This window comes from Coregonus clupeaformis, chromosome 2 (genome assembly GCF_020615455.1).
Source record: "Coregonus clupeaformis isolate EN_2021a chromosome 2, ASM2061545v1, whole genome shotgun sequence".
In the NCBI taxonomy this organism is placed as follows: Eukaryota; Metazoa; Chordata; class Actinopteri; order Salmoniformes; family Salmonidae; genus Coregonus; species Coregonus clupeaformis.
Window position 1 is genome coordinate 22,916,565 of NC_059193.1, and position 22,878 is coordinate 22,939,442.

Genomic DNA, 22,878 nt, shown 5'->3' on the forward strand with positions numbered 1-22,878 from the left:
TGTTTTTATCGCACTGCTTTGCTTTATCTTGGCCAGGTCGCAGTTGTAAATGAGAACTTGTTCTCAACTGGCTTTCCTGGTTAAATAAAGGTAAAAAAAATAAATGTTTTGATTGATTCCCGTTTCAGTATTTTTTTTGTTATCTCACACTCTCAGGCTCATGGTGATGCAGACACACACACACACACACACACACACACACACATGCAGGCACACTTACTGGCAAGCATGCACACACACATTCACAAAGATACTCACAAGCACACATGCACACACCCCCACGCACACACTCACTCCACGCACGCACGCACACATGTGCACACACACTTCACCCCCTCTGTGTCACTGGTGTACAGTACAGTTCAAGTTCCCACAGTGTTAATGTGAAACCTTCCCAGGCCCGCTGATCCACTGGGGACGGTGGCGGGAGCGCCAGAGCCTAGAGGTCACGCCATCCCACAAGGCCATGCGTCACAACCCTCAGAGAGTGACAGGCTACCCGGGAAACCACACATCAATATTTATGAGCACAAGTCACCTCAGTGTCACGGTTGAAGACTGTACGATGATGAGTGTCGAATCTGGTGACAGCGGTGCACGTGTCACTTGGTTCACGGAGTCAACTCTGATTATAGCTATTATGACAGTGATTAATAATGTAATTGAGCTCGTAAGGCAAAACTGCTGTGGGAAACTAGAAAACAAATGATTTTTTTACTGCAAATAAATTGCATGACATTCCTTGCATCTTACTTCAAACCACATGTAACCTAAGCATTCTATGTGAAATTGTAATCTCTGCCAGTTTTGATCTTATTTTAGGTGTTAAAAGGACTTCAGAGGTAGAGGAGAGGGGGGTAGAATAATGTTTACATAGTGGACATGAGAAGGGTGGTGTGTTCCCTGGTGGTCCAGTGGGGACGTTGGTTTGAATGAGGGCCTTTGAGGAAGAAACTGACCAGTAAACCCTACGGAGCTGACAGGGACAAACTATCTGAGATCAGAAGGCCAAAACATCCCAGTGGAGAGGTCTGTAGAGTGGACATCAGCGGTGACCCTTAGGATAGATAAACACTCTCACTGCTTATGCTTAGGGCATTAACATGCTTCTGGGAAAGACAGACTGCATCAGGGACTCTGTGGTTTTATAGAGTGAGGCTGTGGGACTGTGTAAGAAGATACAAATGTGCAGAGTAGATCTATGTCTAGGTCAGGCCTCTGAGTGAGGAAGGGAGCGTTATGAAGCGTTATGAAGCGTGAAGAGAGGGTCAGAGGATTGGCAGAATGCTCTCTGACAATGAACCATGGGAGGATCTGCCAAGAGGGCCTAGCTGTGTTTCAGTAACCCTGAACAGACCAGATAATACTAGCTGCTGTTGAACCAGTTCATCCCAAAGGAGATGGATAAAAATACATTGACTTGGACCATAGTGACATGATGCACGTGAAGCAACCCTGTTGAGTAACATTTGGACAATGGGCAGCAAAGTGATGTCACAATCACCACACTAACCACAATCGGAATCGTACAATCTCGTTGCCATTAGGGAGGTATGGAGTATGTTTGTGATGTCACAATCAATGTTCTTTTCTCATTGTGACGCTACAATTGAAGGGTGTTATCAGGCTTGAGTGGTCAGATACAGTGATCTAGTACGTGATGTCCCGTCCCCCCATTGGCCATGGGCAAAGATAAGTGTTTGCATTAGAGATATCATAGTAATCACCATGCAGATTAAACTGTGTTCCCAGAGCGTGAGTTTCCCCAGGGTTGCTGGGAATCCCATGGCTGATTGACCCTTCCCACCCGATATGGAGGATGGTTCGACCCAACCCCACCAGGGAGCATGCAGGCGGCCAGGCCACGCACAGGCGCAGGATACAGCTAGTGTGTAAACTGACTTCCCTCAGCAGCCTTTAAGCTTTCTGGATCTCTGGGGATTATCTATATACTGGGCTGTGTTTGAATTAGACATCTGGCAATGATGTTGCAGTCAGTACATGATGAGGTGGGAACCACTTTCCCAATCACATTTGCAACCAAGCGTTTTCCTTACTGAGTGAGTGTGTCCTGAGGGGAAGTGGGGAGGCAGTGTAAAAAATAAATAAAAAGACAGACATGTTTCCAAAAAGCTTCTCTGAGCACATCTGGAAGGCCTTGACTTCCTGTATGGGGAAACATTTGGCCCTGTGTGGGCGTGAGATGGTGAATGATCAGTGATGCTGCAGATCAACAAGACCAATGGTCCTCTGTAGCTCAGCTGGTAGAGCACGGTGCTTGTAACGCCAAGGTAGTGGGTTCGATCCCCGGGACCACCCATACACAAAAAAAAATTGTATGTACGCATGACTGTAAGTCGCTTTGGATAAAAGCGTCTGCTAAATGGCATATTATTATTATTACATAGCAAAGGCCAGAGACTGAACACAGCACAGGCCAGAGACTGAACACATCACAGGCCAGTGACTGAACACAGCACAGGCCAGAGACTGAACACAGCACTGGCCAGTGACTGAACACAGCACAGGCCAGAGACTGAACACATCACAGGCCAGAGACTGAACACATCACAGGCCAGAGACTGAACACAGCACAGGCCAGAGACTGAACACAGCACTGGCCAGTGAATGAACACAGCACAGGCCAGAGACTGAACACAGCACAGGCCAGAGACTGAACACAGCACAGGCCAGATCCTGAACACATGACAGGCCAGAGACTGAACACAGCACAGGCCAGAGACTAAACACAGCACAGGCCAGTGACTGAACACAACACAGGCCAGAGGCTGAACACAGCACAGGCCAGTGACTGAACACAGCTAATGGCCAGAGACTGAACACAGCACAGGCCAGTGACTGAACACAGCACAGGCCAGTGACTGAACACAGCACAGGCCAGAGACTGAACACAGCACAGGCCAGAGACTGAACACAGCTAATGGCCAGAGACTGAACACAGCACAGGCCAGTGACTGAACACAGCACAGGCCAGTGACTGAACACAGCACAGGCCAGAGACTGAACACAGGCCAGAGACTGAACACAGGCCAGAGACTGAACACAGCACAGGCCAGAGACTGAACACAGCACAGGCCAGTGACTGAACACAGCACAGGCCAGAGACTGAACACAGGCCAGAGACTGAACACAGCACATGCCAGAGACTGAACACAGCACAGGCCAGTGACTGAACATAGCACAGGCCAGAGACTGAACACAGGCCAGAGACTGAACACAGCACAGGCCAGAGACTGAACACATGACAGGCCAGAGACTGAACACAGCACAGGCCAGAGACTAAACACAGCACAGGCCAGTGACTGAACACAACACAGGCCAGAGGCTGAACACAGCACAGGCCAGTGACTGAACACAGCACAGGCCAGAGACTGAACACAGCTAATGGCCAGAGACTGAACACAGCACAGGCCAGTGACTGAACACAGCACAGGCCAGTGACTGAACACAGCACAGGCCAGAGACTGAACACAGCACAGGCCAGAGACTGAACACAGCTAATGGCCAGAGACTGAACACAGCACAGGCCAGTGACTGAACACAGAACAGGCCAGTGACTGAACACAGCACAGGCCAGAGACTGAACACAGGCCAGAGACTGAACACAGCACAGGCCAGAGACTGAACACAGCACAGGCCAGTGACTGAACACAGCACAGGCCAGTGACTGAACACAGCATAGGCCAGAGACTGAACACAGGCCAGAGACTGAACACAGCACATGCCAGAGACTGAACACAGCACAGGCCAGTGACTGAACACAGCACAGGCCAGAGACTGAACACAGGCCAGAGACTGAACACAGCACAGGCCAGAGACTGAACACAGCACAGGCCAGAGACTGAACACATCACAGGCCAGAGACTGAACACATCACAGGCCAGAGACAGAACACAGCACAGGCCAGAGACTGAAAACAGCACAAGAAAACTAGAGACAGAGAGAAGCACAACACAAAGGAGAACACCGGTTCAAACAGACAAATGAACACAGACCAACATGACAACTCTACACAGGACAACACAAGGGACAGAATATTAATAAGATTAAACACATTGTGGAACAGAAAAACAAGAGATACCACAACAACGGATAGAACACAATCTCAGACGTTACAAACTAAACAGAGAAGTGACACGCTGACAGGCCGAACACAGTTTATGATACAACACCACAACAAAGACAGGAGAGCAGTACAGAACAGAGAACAGACACAAAGCTTACTGTCTATACTCAACATGTGTACAGGACATGAACAAAACAAACCTCTCAAACTTTGTGATCACCTTTTTCCATTACAGAACTGTGCTGTGATATAACTAGTGTAGTGGTCAACAGTATGACTAACAGCACAAACTATACAGTACATGGAGTGGACAACTTCCAAATCACAGAACTAATATAGTAGCATACGTGTACACATCATTGTCATCCCCCTGCTCTTCTGGAGCCCTCTTGAGATAACAGAGTCAGTCTCTGACATTGACCCTAAAGCAGGCCCTTGGCATGGTCTGTGGGAAAAAAACGATCCAGAGTGTCCTTGTTAAAATAAACCTCTTTTTTATTGTTCCTCACAGAGGAACTCAATCCCCCTGAGACAAGACTCCTGGTCTCCGAGCAGCCGAACCACAATGCACTGCTTCCAGCCCCCCTCTCTCTCCTAACGCTGCCTCAACCTCAGTCTTATCCTCTTTGACTTACCCACTTGGCACAGATGTCATTTCAATGTCTAGTTTGGATTTACATTTGGTTGAGTTGTCAACTAACGTGAATTCAACGTGAAATCCTTCATGTCATTGGATTTAGGTTAAAAGTTGGGTGAAAAAAAGAGTCCATTCCCTTACGTTGATGACTTTTTGCAAATCCATTCAGTTTTCCACGTTGATTCAATGTCATCACGTTAACTTTTTGTTGTTAAATGACATGGAAACCACGTTGATTCAACCAGTTTTTGCCCAGTGGGTAAAGAGAGACAGTAAAACTAAGACATGACCAAACCCACACCCAAAGTTTAGGGAGATTTTAGTGTGAGATTTCAGTCCAGATATATAGTATCTTCAGCATGCTGTACATACTGTACAGGGCAGTATATTTCATCTACTGTGGCACTGGGTGCGTGGTCTACACAGTACAGTACCTCACTGTTCTCACAGATCATTTCCCTGTGCAGCAGGAAATCCAAACTTGTAGTATATTCAAGGTTAAAAAAGTATCCTAAAGTTTTTTAATTTCCACTTAAAAATGTCAGACTTGATTTGCCCTGACGAAAAATTGATCAACCCCTTCAAAAATATCAGTTTATTATAATCCACATAATAATTCACATTTCCTGTTGATGCAGGATTGTTTTCCTGCTGTGAGAAACTAGTCAAATTAACATATGACACCTGTACCATAACCACCCTGTCATCTGTGAGAGGGGATACTCCTGAGTGGCGCAGTGGTCTAAGGCACTGCATCTCAGTGCTAACTGTGCCACTAGAGATCCTGGTTCGAATCCAGGCTCTGTCGCAGCCGGCCGCGACCGGGAGACTCATGGGTGGCGCACAATTGGCCCAGCGTCGTCCAGGGTAGGGGAGGGAATGGCCGGCAGGGATGTAGCTCAGTTGATAGAGCATGGCGTTTGCAACGCCAGGGTTGTGGGTTCGATTCACTAACTGTAAGTCGCTCTGGATAAGAGCGTCTGCTAAATGACTGTAATGTAAAAAATGGGATATAAGTAACACTTCTGGCCTACGACCCTTTTCCATCCATAACTGTAGTGTGTAAACGATATGTCACTGGAACACAGATGTATTCTATTGCAGATACATCTACATGACAGTTGTTTAACATTCTTGAATTGACCTATTTCTACAAGTGACACATTTATTATTAGGTTTGCACTTTGGTTTGATCATGGCTGTAAGAACAGCTTCAGAAGTGCCAGACAACACAGACTAAATCAGAAAGACTTCACCATTGCGGAAATACCAGACATTTTTCCCACTACTGAAACTTGTCTGACACTGTGTCACATTGTCTTTGGCAAATGAACTGTAACTTGTGTTTATAGAACCAACAACACCTGGTTAACTTAGCTCTACAAACCTAATGGATCTTAGCTTTCCTGCAATTATACCACTGACCCTTCAGTAAGGGTCACACAGACCATCTTCTATAGACTAACTGTTAACCAGGCTCTGTCGTAGCCGGCCGTGACCGGGAGACCCATGGGCCGGCGCGCAATTGGCCCAGCGTCGTCCAGGGTAGGGGAGGGACTGGCCGGCTCAGTTGATAGAGCATGGCGTTTGCAACGCCAGGGTTGTGGGTTCGATTCCCACAGGGGGTATGAAAAAAATAATAATAATGTAAGTCGCTCTGGATAAGAGCGTCTGCTAAATGACGTAAATGTAAATGTTAACTTTCCTGTTTGTAGAGTACATGTACTACAGCTTTCTGCCAAGAGGTCTGGACCTTCATGGCACAGGTGGTAGTGTGGTAGTGTACGCCGGGGATGTTGATTCATGCACCACTCCAGCTGTTCACCCTAAATCACAACAAGTCCAAGATGCAAATTGAATGAGACATTAGAGCAAGTCTCTATTGTTTCCCCTTCTCAAAATGCACCACAGTGTCTCCCAACCACCCCCCTGTCTCAGCCTCCAGTATCTATGCTGCAATAGTCTATGTGCCGGGGGGCTAGGGTCAGTCTGTTATATCTAGTGTTATTCTCCTGTCTTATCCGGTGTCCTGTGTGAATGTAAGTATGCTCCCTCTAATTCTCTCTCTCTCTCCCTCCCATCCCGGAGGACCTGAGCCCTAGGACCATGCCTCAGGACTACCTGGCCTGATGACTCCTTGCTGTCCCCAGTCCACCTGGTCATGCTGCTACTCCAGTTTCCACTTTTCTGCCTGCGGCTATGGAACCCTGACCTGTTCACCGGACGTGCTACCTTGTCCCAGACCTGCTGTTTTCAACTCTCTCTCTCTACCGCACCTGCTATTTCAACCTCTAAATCCCCGGCTATGAAAAGCCAAGTGACATTTACTCCTGATGTACTGACCTGTTGCAACCTCTACAACCACTGTGATTATTATTTGACCCTGCTGGTCATCTATGAACATTTGAACTTCTTGGAGAAAAATCTGTTATGTACTGTTATAATCTCCACCCGGCACAGCCAGAAGGGGACTGGCCACCCCTCAGAGCCTGGTTCCTCTCTAGGTTTCTTCCAAGGTTTCTGCCTTCTAGGGAGTTTTTCCTAGCCACCGTGCTTCTACATCTGCATTGCTTGCTGTTTGGGGTTTTAGGCTGGGTTTCTGTATAGCACTTTGTGACATCTGCTGATGTAAAAAGGGTTTTATAAATAACATTTTATTGATTTGATTGTTGTTAGATTATCATGGGTAAACATATCTGGTGTCTGAACTGAAGGGCCCTACCGCAACAGAGGTGTGTCAGACTTGTTGCTTGGGAAGCTGTGGGTTCAGGCTAGCTCCTATATAAATGAAGCTGTAAATGCTGCCAAGAAGGAGAGGAGGGTAGAGGAGAGGAGAGGAGAGGAGAGGAGAGGAGAGGAGAGGAGAGGAGAGGAGAGGAGAGGAGAGGAGAGGAGAGGAGAAGAGGGTAACTGAGAAGAGAGGAGGGGAGAAGAAAGGGTAGGAGGGGAGAGTAAGGGAACTGAGAGGAGAGGAGGGGAGAGGAGGGGAGAGGAGGAGAGAGGGTAGGAGGGGAGTGGAGGCGAGAGGAGGCGAGAGGAGGGGAGATGAGGGGGTTATGGTAAAACCAGTGTTTAAAGGGGTGGTAGTCTTCAGATGTGGCTGACGTTTGACATCTGTTTAATGATCTCGTTTGCGACTCATTTGGAAAAAAAATTAAGGAAAGGGCTTAAAAAGCATTAATGAGGAAAAAACATACCTTTAACAAAGTAGATCTTATTCAATTTAGCTTTTATCCCAACAAAAATATTATTTCTGTAATCAAATATTCATCCCTTACTATCAAGGCTACAAAAACTGATAAAATGTAGACTAATACTACACACTCGAGCTACTACATATTAATGTGCACTAACTATTTAACTATCGAAGTATTTAACTAATCTAAGTATCTAATTATCTAACAAACTATCTATCTATCTATCTATCTATCTATCTATCTATCTATCTATCTATCTATCTATCTATCTATCTATCTATCTATCTATCTATCTATCTATCTATCTATCTATCTATCTATCTATCTATCTATCTATCTATCTATCTATCTATCTATCTATCTATCTATCTATCTATCTATCTATCTATCTATCTATCTATCTATCTATCTATCTATCTATCTATCTATCTAACTAACTAACTAACTAACTAACTAACTAACTAACTAACTAGGTATCTAAGTACTTCCAATGGGACATCATCATTAGTGTCTGTGACGCTGTGTAAAAAGCAGTATTATCGCCAGGCAACGATAATATGTTATAAAAAGACTAAGGGCAGAGTTCCAGTAAAATTACAATTGAAAACACTTAGTGAACTCTTCTCACTCAGAGGGACAATACCGGATGTAGAGCCCAAGACACTGAAAACTAACCCCAGCCCTCTCCCCCCTACACCCCCCACCCCACTCCACTAAGCCCTCCCCATCTGGCAAGTCAAACACCCATGCCTCCCCTGCCCCGTGAGAAATAGAGGACACCTACACACACACTCCCATCAAATAAAGGGAAGAAAAAGAAACAGATGAATACAATTACAGCTCTGACTTGCTTTAAATTAATCAAGTTTTCCATGGCAGCTTCCAACAACACAACAGGGAGAGAGAGAGAGAGAGAGAGAGAGAGAGAGAGAGAGAGAGAGAGAGAGAGAGAGAGAGAGAGAGAGAGAGAGAGAGAGAGAGAGAGAGAGAGAGAGAGAGAGAGAGAGAGAGAGAGAGAGAGAGGGAGGGGGGAAGTGAGGGAGAGAGGAAGTGACGGAGAGAGAGGGAGACAGAAAGAGAGAGACAGAGAGAGACATTTACTGAGACAGAGAGCGAGAGAGAGGAAGTGAGGGAGAGAGAGAGAGAGAGAGGAAGAGAGGAAGAGAGAGAGAGAGAGAGAGAGAGAGAGAGAGAGAGAGAGAGAGAGAGAGAGAGAGAGAGAGAGAGAGAGAGAGGAAGTGAGGGAGAGAGGAAGACAGGAAGAGAGAGAGAGAGAGAGAGAGAGACACAGAGAGAGAGAGAGAGAGAGAGAGAGAGACAGAGACAGAAAAAATTAGATGAAGATAAAAGTTAGCCCAGTTTGTTAGTTTGTCCATCACAGCTGACCTTCCATATTAGAAATATTCAAATAAAACAATAATTATTTGTGTTTTAATTATATACTCCTATAGTGGTTATTTTCTATTTCCATCCCTAAGACAAAGCCTTATTACTCTGCTACGAAGCCTTATTACTCTGCTACGAAGCCTTATTACTCTGCTATGAAGCCTTATTACTCTGTTACAAAGCCGTATTACTCTGTCACGAAGCCTTATTACTCTGTTAAAGCCTTATTACTCTGTTACAAAGCCTTATTACTCTGTTACGAAGCCTTATTACTCTGTTACGAAGCATTTATGAACCCTTCTATTTCTATTGTCCTCTTCCAGAGTGGCCAGAGTGGTCATTAGTGGCCTATGTTCTAATGACTGTCAGTGGAATGGTTAGTACTGAGGAGGAGGGAGGAGGAGGAGGGGGAGGTGGAGGAGGAGGAGGAGGAGGGGAGGAGAAGGAGGAGGAGGAGGAGGAGGGGAAGGAGAATGAGTAGTGGTCATTAGTGGCCTATGCGGAATGGTTAGTACTGAGGAGGAGGGAGGAGGAGGAGGAGGGAGGAGGAGGGGGAGGAGGAGGAGGAGGAGGGAGGATGAGGAGGAGGAGGAGGAGAATGAGGAGGGAGGAGGAGGAGGGGGAGGATGGGGAGGAGGAGAATGAGGAGGATGAGGAGGAGGAGGGAGGGAGGAGGGTGAGGAGGAGATTGAGGAGGGAGGAGGAGGAGGAGGAGGGAGAATGAGGATGAGGAGGAGGAAGAGGAGGAGGCGGAGGAGGAGGAGGAGGAGAATGAGGAGGAGGAGGAGGGATGAGGAGGGGGAGGAGGAGGAGGAGGAGGAGGAGGAGAAGGAGGAGGGAGGGAGGAGGTTGAGGAGGAGGAGGAGGAGGGAGGAGGAGGAGGGGGAGGGCGAGGAAGGCATATGCTTTGAGTAGCAGGCTCTGGCCTTACTAGAGTCAGAGTGATATCTCTTAGTCCAGAAGTACAGTCGTGGTCAAAAGATTTGAGAATGACACAAATACTAATTTTCACAAAGTCTGCTGCCTCAGTTTTGATGATGGCAATTTGCATATACTCCAGAATGTCATGAAGAGTGATCAGATTAATTGCAATTAATTGCAAAGTCCCTTTTTGCCATGAAAATGAACTTAATCCCCCAAAAACATTTCCACTGCATTTCAGCCCTGCCACAAAAAGACCAGCTGCCATCATGTCAGTGATTCTCTCGTTAACACAGGTGAGAGTGTTGACGAGGACAAGGCTGGAGATCACTCTGTCATGCTGATTGAGTTAGAATAACAGACTGGAAGCTTTAAAAGGAGGGTGGTGCTTGAAATCATTGTTCTTCCTCTGTTAACCATGGTTACCTGCAAGGAAACATGTGCCGTCATCATTGATTTGCACAAAAAGGGCTTCACAGGCAAGGATATTGCTGCTAGTAAGATTGCACCTAAATCAACCATTTATCGGATCATCAAGAACTTCAAGGAGAGAGGTTCAATTGTTGTGAAGAAGGCGTCAGGGCACCCAAGAAATTCCAGCATGCACCAGGACCGTCTCCTAAAGTTGATTCAGCTGCGGGATCGGGGCACCACCAGTGCAAAGCTTGCTCAGGAATGGCAGCAGGCAGGTGTGAGTGCATCTGCACGCACAGTGAGGCGAAGACTTTGGGAGGATGGCCTGGTGTCAAGAAGGGCAGCAAAGAAGCCACTTCTCTCCAGGAAAAACATCAGGGACAGACTGATATTCTGCAAAAGGTACAGGGATCGGACTGCTGAGGACTGGGGTAAAGTCATTTTCTCTGATGAATCCCCTTTCCGATTTTTTTGGGCATCCGGAAAACACCTTGTCCGGAGAAGACAAGGTGAGCGCTACCATCAGTCCTGTGTCATGCCAACAGTAAAACATCCTGAGACCATTCATGTGTGAGGTTGCTTCTCAGCCAAGGGAGTGGGCTCACTCACAATTTTGCCTAAGAACACAGCCATGAATAAAGAATGGTACCAACACATCCTCCGAGAGCAACTTCTCCCAACCATCCAAGAACAGTTTGGTGACGAGCAATGCCTTTTCCAGCATGATGGAGCACCTTGCCATAAGGCAAAAGTGATAACTAAGTGGCTCGGGGAACAAAACATCAACATTTTGGGTCCATGGCCAGGAAACTCCCCAGACCTTAATCCCATTGAGAACTTGTGGTTGATCCTCAAGAGGAGGGTGGACAAATAACAACCCACAAATTCGGACAAACTCCAAGCATTGATTATGCAAGAATGGGCTGCCATCAGTCAGGATGTGGCCCAGAAGTTAATTGACAGCATGCCAGGGCGGATTGCAGAGGTCTTGAAAAAGAAGGGTCAACACTGCAAATATTGACTCTTTGCATAAACTTAATGTAATTGTAAATAAAAGCCTTTGACACTTATGGAATGCTTGTAATTATACTTCAGTATACCATAGTAACATCTGACAAAAATATCTCATAACACTGAAGCAGCGAACTTTGTGAAGACCAATACTTGTGTCATTCTCGAAACTTTTGACCACGACTGTATGTAGATTATACATAATGAATCAATGGATGATTGACCGCTGGTAGATGATTGATAAATGCTTTGTTCTGAGGATAACAGGAAGATGAGGCATGCAGTGTTGATCTCTATTGTAAGGCTCTTGTTGTAGTAAAAGTTAAAATAGCAACACTTAGAGAGAGAGAGCTAAATGCCAGGTGCTAAAGCCTTTATTAGTTCCAATATCTAAACAGCATTAGTGCCTGTGCTTGATTCTAAACAAGTATGACTTTGACTGGAAAATATAAATCACTGTATAGACAGCATGGGGCTATAAGTTACCACACTGGTACTTCAGACCATATGGGTTAGTGCCTGTGAGTCGCCTGTTGAATTAGATACACTGCATGTCTTCTGCATGGCCATAATGTGAAGCACATTTCTCAGTTTAGCTGGCATGCAGGGAGTACTGCTCTGAGAGCCAGGACACAGCTGATGACCAATGGGGGAGGAGAGGAGAGGAGAGGAGAGGAGAGAGAGAGGAGAGGAGAGGAGAGGAGAGGAGAGGAAAGGAAAGGAAAGGAAAGGAAAGGAAAGGAAAGGAAAGGAAGGAAAGGAAAGGAAAGGAAAGGAAAGGAAAGGAAAGGAAAGGAAAGGAAAGGAGAGGAGGGAATGGGATGGGAGGAGAGGGAAGGGGTTGAGAGGAGGGGAGAGGAGAGGAGAGGGAGAAAGGGGAGGGGAGTTTCTGTACACTCTTAGAAAAAAGTGTTGCAAAAGGATTCTTCGGCTGTCCCCATAGGATAATTATTTTCGGTTCCAGGTAGAACCCCTTTTGGTTCCATGTAGAACCCTTTTGGGTGCTATCTAAAACCTAAAAGGGTTTTACCTGCAACCAAAAAGGGTTCTTCAAAGGGTTCTCCTATGGGGACAGCCGAAGAACCCTTTGAGGTTTTAGATAGCACCTTTTTTTCAAAGAGTGTAGTACTACATCAGAGCAGGGAGAACTCTCTCTCTCCCCAACATACCAACCCCCTGATGCACTGTAAGATCCACAACGCTCAAAACTTGGCTTACATTTAAACTTCTGGACGTTTTAGAATGTGAGCGAGAATAGATTTAGCATAGGGATAACATAGCATGTTAGTGATAAACTGCTCTAAGATAGAGGAGAATTATCAAACAATACATTAAAACACTCACTATAAAATAATATGAACATAATTCTCTAAGATGACGTGCAATAAATATCCAAACATCTCGTGACAAGATGGTTACCCAAGATAACAGTACATCAAAGAGGAAGGGACAGCGATGAGGAGACAACAGAAAACACGTCATGCTAACATCAGTTCTATCAAAAGGAACCATTTGCATTACAGTGCTTGAGTGTTGTCTGTTTGTGGCACTACTACCCAAACCGCCCCATGCCAGAGCACTGGCATACCAAACGCTTATAGCACATAGTCATAGAACAGCAGTCTCAAGAGGACAACATCTGTTGGATGACAGAGTAATATGCCACGCATGTCTGTGTTATGAGATGAGATGACTACTATAACCATGCAGTATGTCATATGTATGCCAGCTCAATAACTGAAACCTCCACAGTGATTAAGTCTGTCTGTGGGGATGAGTCAGAGAGCAGTATGTTTCTATGAATGTCTCTTCTATGGTCAAATGGCACAGATACAACTCACTGGTTTAAAAGAGTCACACGCTCACCTATAACGAAAAGATACACACACATACACACATACACACACCAGAGGAGGCTGGTGGGAGGAGCTATAGGAGGACGGGCTCATTGTAACGGCTGGAATGAAATACATGGAATGGTATTAAACACATCAAGCATATGGAAACCACATGTTTGAGTCCACACTGGGCGCCCGGGGAACACTATGTGATTAAACAACACAGAGTCGTCTCCTCAACTGAAGACTGAGCACTCCAATGATGTGAATGATGCTATGATAATCCTCCATGGCTGTAGGTGGCTCCCCTGCGTAGCGATGCGTACAATATTGATTCTGTTAAGGTCATTCACACAGGGATGCAGGGAAACAATGGTTCACTGGTGGGGACCGGCGCTTCACCAAGGGTGAGTTGAGAGAGCTGTACAAACACCCCCTTTAGCATTAACGCACAAAGTGGCCAAGGTACACAGTGTGTGCGTCCGTGTGTGTGCGTGTGTGTCGGACACCCCAGGACTCCTTGTCAAGCGTATCCTCTATTGTGAGAATGTAAACATTGTTAGAGTTCCGTGGCGGTGACAGACAAACAGACATGTGTACAGAGATGCTCCACCATGTTGTAAAATACCTCTACAACCAAGGTGTTGTTGACACAGGTTTGTCACTCCATAGATATTCAAATGTATAGAATGTGCATACAAGTGTAAGCATCACAAACATACCCCCCCACATACACACACACACACATACACAATGGTGTAAGTCTGGCAATACATTTCATGATATTAAACAGACATTTCAGTATGCACAATTCATTAAAACATTTAATTGATCCTTTGACAATCATTACACATTAAATATGTTTTAAGAAGATGCCATTATCCAGTTGTGGACAGCTACAGTACAGTAGTGTATGACTGAGGTGACACACAGCCGTGTCATTGGATTAGTTCTAGTGGGATCTCTGTCTCGACTGATTTAATTTACACTTCCTTCATGTCCAGTAAATCAGTCTCTATTATAGCTGTCAAACATGTGTTAGTCAATGTGAGAAAACAGTAAAGAGCCAACAAGAAGGTACATCCTCTTACCTTCAGTGTATCAGTTCTCTGCTTTGTCTTGGCTCCTAAAACATGACTCCTTTTCTCTTTCCCTCTCTTTCACTTTCTCTCCTTCGCTCTCTCTATCAGAGAAGTGCTCTAGCCGGCGCTCAGTCACCTTCTGAGGACGGAGTCTCCAGCCAGTTGGGTTTTTAGGGGTTGGACTAGATCCCTCTGAAGTTTAGGGTTTAGAGTTAATCTCCAGTGTCCTTGGAGTCCGCTGGAGGAGGGACCACACTGAGCTCTCTGGTTATTTAGTCACATCGCAGGGGGTCTCCTCTCCTGTGCTCTCTTCTGCTCTCCTCTGCTCTCTTCTGCTCTCTTCTCACACTCTACCGAGAAGTGAACAGAGACATACACTCTGTCTCACTCTCAGAGGATAGTGTCAGTGGTCCACCGCTGAGCCTCTGACACATGGAGGGAAATTGAAATTGAGAGAGAGAGGGAGGGAGAGAGAGAGAGAGGGGGGAGAGAGAGAGCGAGAGGGGGAGGGAGGGAGAGAGAGAGAGAGAGAGAAAGAGAGAGAGAGCGAGAGAGAGTCCAGGAGAAAACAACTCACAGTGCCAGGCTATATAAAATAAAAATGGAAAACAACAAGTCTCTCTTTCTCTTAGTGGAATAACTCAGCTTCACTTTCCGTAATAATCACCCCATCTACACAAAGTGTGAAAGAGAGAGAACAGCAGGTTTGAGACCACAGGAGGTTTGTATGGTGCATAGGAGCTCTGTTTTCAGTTTGAAATAATCTCTCTCTCTTTCTCTCTGACACACACAACTTCCCTCTCTTCATCTCACCCCCTCTCTCTCTCTGTGTTTCTTTCTATGTCTCTCTCTCTCTCTGTGTTTCTTTCTATGTGTCTCTCTCTCTCTGTGTTTCTTTCTATGTGTCTCTCTCTCTGTTTCTTTCTATGTGTCTCGCTCTGTTTCTTTCTCTCTCTCTCTCTGTTTCTTTCTATGTGTCTCTCTCTGTTTCTTTCTCTCTCTCTCTCTGTTTCTTTCTGTCTCTCTCTCTCTCTGTTTCTTTCTATGTCTCTCTCTCTCTCTGTTTCTTTCTATGTCTCTCTCTCTGTATCTTTCTATGTGTCTCTCTCTTTCTTTCTATGTGTCTCTCTCTCTCTGTTTCTTTCTACGTGTCTCTCTCTCTCTCTGTTTCTTTGTATGTCTCTCTCTCTCTGTTTCTTTGTATGTCTCTCTCTCTCTCTGTTTCTTTCTGTCTCTCTCTCTCTCTGTTTCTTTGTATGTCTCTCTCTCGCTCTGTTTCTTTCTTTCTGTCTCTCTCTCTCTGTTTCTTTCTATGTGTCTCTCTCTCTGTTTCTTTCTGTCTCTCTCTCTCTGTTTCTTTCTGCGTGCCTCTCTCTCTCTTTTTCTTTCTATATGTCTCTCCCTGTTTCTTTCTATATGTCTCTCTCTGTTTCTTTCTATGTGTCTCTCTCTCTCTGTTTCTTTCTGTCTATCTCTCTCTGTTTCTTTCTATGTGTCTCTCTCTGTTTCTTTCTGTCTCTCTCTCTCTCTCTGTTTCTTTCTGTCTCTCTCTCTCTCTGTTTCTTTCTATGTCTCTTGCTCTCTGTTTCATTCTATGTGTCTCTCTCTCACTGTTTCTTTCTATGTGTCTCTCTCTGTTTCTTTCTATGTCTCTCTCTCTCTCTCTCTCTCTCTTTCTTTCTGTCTCTCTCTCTCTGTTTCTTTCTGTCTCTCTCTCTCTGTTTCTTTCTATGTGTCTCTCTCGCTCTCTGTTTCTTTCTATGTCTCTCTCTCTCTGTTTCTTTCTATGTGTCTCTCTCTCTCTCACCGTCATGAAAATAACCGTTTTAAAATAGAAAGAAGACGGGGCGGCCGGGCATTCGTCCGGTTGAGTCCGTTTCTGCAGTAGCATGGACTCAACAACATGATGAAAAGTTGTTGCTCCTGCAGCAGCATCACCCATATAAATATAATGAATAGAATTGGAACCTTTAACCCTGACAATTTGACTGGTAAACGCATGGGTACACTCGCAATAGATTCCCCACAGTAGAGGTGTCATAATACCCATAAAACCTAGCGGTCAAACAGGGAAATGGTTCCAATCGTTTTTCCACCATTAACATTCAGTTAACTAACTCAATTTAGCTTTCTAGGTTTGATATGCAAGGACTGTCACAGAGAGAGGTACAGGGGAGTGTTGGAGAGAGAGTTCGTAAGGTGTGTATGTGTGCATTTGAATTCTAGCTAATCACTGCCACTAATACGCCTGACAAGCTTAGTATCAACTAATTATCAAGTCCTTGATTGGCTTATCAATGTGTTACTGCTGGGCTGGAACAACATGTTCAAACATCTCCAAAACCAGGAATAATAAGAAACCCTGATTTACTAGTGACCAGGGACGTGTTTTAATTGCAGAGAACTTAATGATCAGGAGATTAATCAGCTGACAGAGGATGCAGAGAGGAGTGCAGGTATGTAGATGGCTCTACCCAAAAAGGCAGCCACAAGTACACCCCCTGGTAAGGATGTTAGTCTGTTGCACGGCCTTGAATACCTAAACAATATGGTGTGTCGTCCCTACTATGTTGGCCATTATTTCCAGATGATGTACAAAGCGTCTGCGTTTATCCCTTACGAATAGTGTAGGTTAATACTTTACGCTACATGTTGTCAGAAAAGCAGCACAGTTACTGTGGATTTAAATGCTTTTACTTATCCTTTAAAGGCATTCAAGTGATAAGGGTTCTGGGGATTATGGGTGAAAAAAGGACATACAGCATCAGTTCGGAGGAGATTAAGAAGCGTACTGTTGGTCCAGAGAAGATGTCAGCCACAGCAACTACCTGAGGGTATGTTAGTAGTACATTTGAGTCATTTAGCAGATGCTCTTATCCAGAGCGACTTACAGTTAGTGAATGCATACATTATTTTTATTTTATTTTTCATACTGGCCCCCCATGGGAATCGAACCCACAACCCTGGCGTTGCAAACACCATGCTCTACCAACTGAGCTTCATCCCTGCCGGCCATTCCCTCCCCTACCCTGGACGACACTGGGCCAATTGTGTGCTGCCCCATGGGTCTCCAGGTCGCGGCCGGCTACGAGCCTGGATACGAACCAGGATCTCTAGTGGCACAGCTAGCACTGCCTTAGACCACTGCGCCACTCGGTAGTACTGTTGTCACCACATGGTGCTCATATCAATGGCTATTTTCATTGATATTATTATAATAAATAATATGACATTTAGCAGACGCTTTTATCCAAAGCGACTTACAGTCGTGCGTGCATACATTTTTGTGTATGGGTGGTCCCGGGGATCGAACCCACTACCTTGGCGTTACAAGCGCCGTGCTCTACCAGCTGAGCTACAGAGGACCACACCATAATAATTGTATTGCTATGCCACCTTTTTTTCAACTGGTGTTTCAAAAGGTCAGGGGCAGGACAGGATAAAGAAACAAAGAGGCAGAAGACCAACGCCACAATGTATAGTACATTGTGTGAAGATGAGTGTAGGGACATGGCTAAGGAGTTCATTGGGCTGATGGGCAAGTCTGCATCTGTAGATGCAATAATTGGTGACATGGCCCCAGAGGAGAAAGTGGCAGTCAGGTATAACTGTTAATTAAAAAAAAATTAAGTGTCTCTTTGTGGATAGGATAGCAGCTGCATCAGAGTTCTTCTGGATGTAACATGGTTCTTGGTCTGTTATGCCTTTCTGTCATCTTTTCAGTTTTGTTTTTCTGCCTACCCACTGGGCACAGATGTCAGTTCAACGTCTAGTTTTGATTTACATTTGGTTGAGTTGTCAATGTGAATTCAACGTGAAACCAACAAAACATTTCACCATGTCATTGGATTTAGGTTAAAAGATGGGTGAAAAAAGACAAAATGCTCACGACTCCAATACCATCATTAGTTTGCCGATGACACAACAGTGGTAGGCCTGATTACCGACAATGATGAGACAGCCTATAGGGAGGAGGTCAGAGACCTGGCCGTGTGGTGCCAGGATAACAACCTCTCCCTCAACGTGATCAAGACAAAGGAGATGATTGTGGACTACAGGAAAAAAAAAGAGGACTGAGCATGCCCCCATTCTCATCGACGGGGCTGTGGTGGAACAGGTTGAGAGCTTCAAGTTCTTTGGTGTCCACATCACCAACAAACTATCATGGTCCAAACACACCAAGACAGTCGTGAAGAGGGCACGACAAAGCCTATTCCCCCTCAGGAGACTGAAAAGATTTGGCATGGGTCCTAAGATCCTAAAAAAGTTTTACAGCTGCACCATCGAGAGCATCCTGACTGGTTGCATCACCGCCTGGTATGGCAACTGCTTGGCCTATGACCGCAAGGCACTACAGAGGGTAGTGCGTACGGCCCAGTACATAACTGGGGCCAAGCTTCCTGCCATCCAGGACCTCTATACCAGGCGGTGTCAGAGGAAGGCCCTAAAAATTGTCAAAGACTCCAGCCACCCTAGTCATAGACTGTTCTCTCTGCTACCACACGGCAAGCGGTACCGGAGCGCCAAGTCTAGGTCCAAAAGGCTTCTAAACAGCTTCTACCCCAAAGCCATAAGAATGCTGAACAGATAATCATGGCTACCCGGACTATTTGCATTGGCCCCCCACCCCACACCACCCTACCCCCTCTTTTACGCTGCTGCTACTCTCTGTTTATTATCTTTGCATAGTCACTTTAACTCTACCCACATGTACATATTACCTCAATTACCTCGACTAACCTGTGCCCCCGCACATTGACTCAGCGGATACTTTGTCCCTTGTGCCTGCTTTTACAATGTTTTTCATTGTTGCCGACAGGTTTCCCATTATGTGGCGTTGTGATATCCCTCTTGTCGTGATGTGCTTTGTCTCAGCCTATTTTGTCCCTTGGCAGTTGTCTGCCCTTACCAATGTCTATGCCATGTTGTGTTGTTGCCATAGGTCTCACTTCATGTACTGCCTATGCACACAGGGTACGTCAAGTGGCAAGCCCTTTAGCAATGTATTTTGTAATATATACGCTCTCAGCCAAAAGTTTGGACACCTACTAATTCAAGGGATTTTCTTATTTATACAATTTTTTACATTGTAGAATAATAGTGAAGACATCAAAACAATGAAATAACACATATGGAATCATGTAGAAAACAAAAAAGTGTTAAACAAATCAAAGTATATTTTATATTTGAGGATCTTCAAATAGCCACCCTTTGCCTTGATGACAGCTTTGCACACTCTTGGCACTCTATCAACCAGCTTCACCTGGAATGCTTTTCCAACAGTCTTGAAGGAGTTCCCACATATGCTGAGCACTTGTTGGTTGCTTTTCCTTCACTCTGCGGTCCGACTCATCCCAAACCATCTCATCTGGGTTGAGGTCGGGGGATTGTGGAGGCCAGGTCATCTGATGCAGCACTCCATCACTCTCCTTCTTGGTAAAATAGCACTTACACAGCCTGGAGGTGTGTTGGGTCATTGTCCTGGTGTATATTTTGATTTGTTTAACACTTTTTTGGTTACTACATGATTCCATATGTGTTATTTCATAGTTTTGATGTCTTCACTATTATTCTACAATGTAGAAAATAGTAAAAATAAAGAAAAACCCTGGAATGAGTAGGTGTTTCCAAACTTTTGACTGGTATTGTACATTGCATTCAGACCCCTTTACTTTTTCCGCATTTTGTTACATTACAGCCTTATTCTAAAATTGAATCCCCATCAATCTACACACAATACCCCATAATGAGAAAACAGGTTTTCAGAAATGTTTGCAAATTTATGAAAACAAAAAAACAGAAATACCTTATTTACATAAGTATTCAGACCCTTTCTTTGCTATGAGACTCGAAATTGAGCTCAGGTGCATCCTGTTTCCATTGATCATCCTTGAGATGCTTCTACAACTTGATTGGAGTCCACCTGTGGTAAATTCAATTGATTGGACGTGATATGGAAAAGCACACACCTGTCTATATAAGGTCCCACAGTTGACAATAAATGTCAGAGCAAAAACCAAGCCATGAGGTCGAAGGAATTGTCCTAGAGCTCCGAGACAGGATTGTGTCGAGGCACAGATCTCGGGGAAGGGTACCAAAAAATGTCTGCAGCATTAAAGGTCCCCAAGAACACAGTGTCCTCCATCATTCTTAAATGGAAGAAGTTTGGAACCACCAAGACTCTTCATAGAGCTGGCCGCCCGGCCAAACTGAGCAATCGGGTTGAAGGGCCTTGGTCTGGGAGGTGACCAAGAACCCGATGGTAACTCTGACAGAGCTCTAGATTTCCTCTGTGGAGATGGGAGAACCTTCCAGAAGGACAACCGTCTCTGCAGCACTCCACCAATCAGGTCTTTATGGTAGAGTGGCCAGACGGAAGCCACTCCTCAGTAAAAGGCACATGGCAGCCCGCTTGGAGTTTGCCAAAAGGCACCTAAAGGACTCTCAGACCATGAGAAACAAGATTCTCTGGTCTCATGAAACCAATATTGAACTATTTGGCCTGAATGCCAAGCATCACATCTGGAGGAAGCCTGGCACTATCCGCATGGGGAAGCCTGGTGGTGGCAGAATCATGCTGTGGGGATGTTTTTCAGCGGCAGGGACTGGTAGACTAGTCAGGATCGAAGGAAAGATGAACGGAACAAAGTACAGAGAGATCCTTGATGAAAATCTGCTGTAGAGCGCTCATGACCTCAGACTGGGACGAAGGTCCAACAGGACAATGACCCTAAGCACAGAGCCAAGACAATGCAGGAGTGGCTTGGGGACAAGTCTCTGAATGTCCTTGAGTGGCCCAGCCAGAGCCCGGACTTGAACCCCATCTAACATCTCTGGAGAGACCTGAAAAAAGCTGTGCAGCGACACTCCCCATCCAACCTGACAGAGCTTGAGAGGATCTGCAGAGAAGAATGGGAGAAACTCCCCAATTACAGGTGTGCCAAGCATGTATCGTCATACACAGGAAGACCTGAGGCTGTAATCGCTGCCAAAGGTGCTTCAACAAAGTACTGAGTAAAGGGTCTGAATACTTATGTAAATGTGATATTTCAGTTTTAAAAAACAGTTTTTGCTTTGTCATTATGGGTATTGTGTGTAGATTGACGATGAAAAAAACTATTTAATCAATTTTAGAATAAGGCTGTAACATAACAAAATGTGGAAAAAGTCAAGGCGTCTGAATACTTTACGAATGAACTGTACATTTAATTTCATTGTCTACACAGAAATGCACGACTTAAAATGGTCCACAACATTGGGTCCAAGGAGGAAAAGATGCAGGAGTGGTCAATGATGACACACACCTTCGGACCAGAGCTTTTACAAAGGCTGTTCACTTATATGGCAGCATGCCTTGGTAGGTACTTACCTGAACAATACATTATAACACTGTCATAAAGATTTCATATACCACAGCGTTGTTGAATTCCAGTTGTTATATTTGGCTGGTTGCTAGACAAAAGAGAATGTCATTGCCTGTGAGATAATGGAAGACAAAATTAATGGAATATATATATCTTTTTTTTCACTTATTAATGCACTGGGCAAAGTGATTCTCGGAGAGGTTGCTCCTATAGAACTTAATTATATCTAATATTATACATATCATATAGCTGACTCCATTTAAAAGTACAATTAAACAAGGCAACAGTAAACATGTCGTCCCCCACGAATGATCGTGTGACTTACGTACGAACGGACGGAGACAGATCCACAGTCCCCTCCCCGATTTCATTGTGGAGGACAACAATGTGCAATTCTGAGTTTATGAGCCCTTGTGCCTTGGCCCAATTATGTGCAAGTACCAGAATCATTGATGGTGTTACCCCAATACACAGCCAGCTCTGAATTTCCTTCCTCTAGTTTGGGTGGATCTGGCCACAGTGTTGGCCTTGGGGATCTGAGGGATCATGGCCGTTGTGGATGTCAAACAGCCTTTCTATAACAACCATGAAGTCTGGCCTGGACTGCAGAGTGAAGGAGATACAGGCATTGCATCACGCTCTTCTGAAACTTTTGTCAGTTTCAGTACACCCTCTTGTACACTTGAAAAGGAAATGGTTACCAGCCCTGGAAAGAAAGAAATGGCAACCAAAATAGCTCAATAGAACGCTTCACAGAAAATAACACAACAAAACAACAGCCTGCTGTCAGTTATGCCTTTTATATCATAATGAATACATGGACAGGGAGCCATGATCCTAGATCATCACACCTACTCTGCAATGCTTTACGAATACAGGCCCAGATAGTTTTATCTGGTGTACTGTGTGGTCATAGGTACGCTCCCACTAACCCCCTCCTT

The 22,878-nt window shown here is 45.1% G+C and overlaps 1 protein-coding gene across 3 annotated transcripts in view; it reads right to left on the reverse strand.

Moving 5' to 3' along the window:
- The window catches only part of LOC121579850 (platelet-derived growth factor receptor beta), a 38,479-nt gene extending 23,503 nt beyond the window's left edge, over positions 1 to 14,976 (reverse strand). For all 3 annotated transcript variants that reach the window (XM_041894782.1, XM_041894783.1, XM_041894781.1), the window contains exon 1: positions 14,583 to 14,976. The gene's annotated coding sequence lies outside the window, so the exon portion shown is untranslated. The remainder of the gene's footprint in view (positions 1 to 14,582) is intronic.
- Positions 14,977 to 22,878: the final 7,902 nt, after the last annotated feature.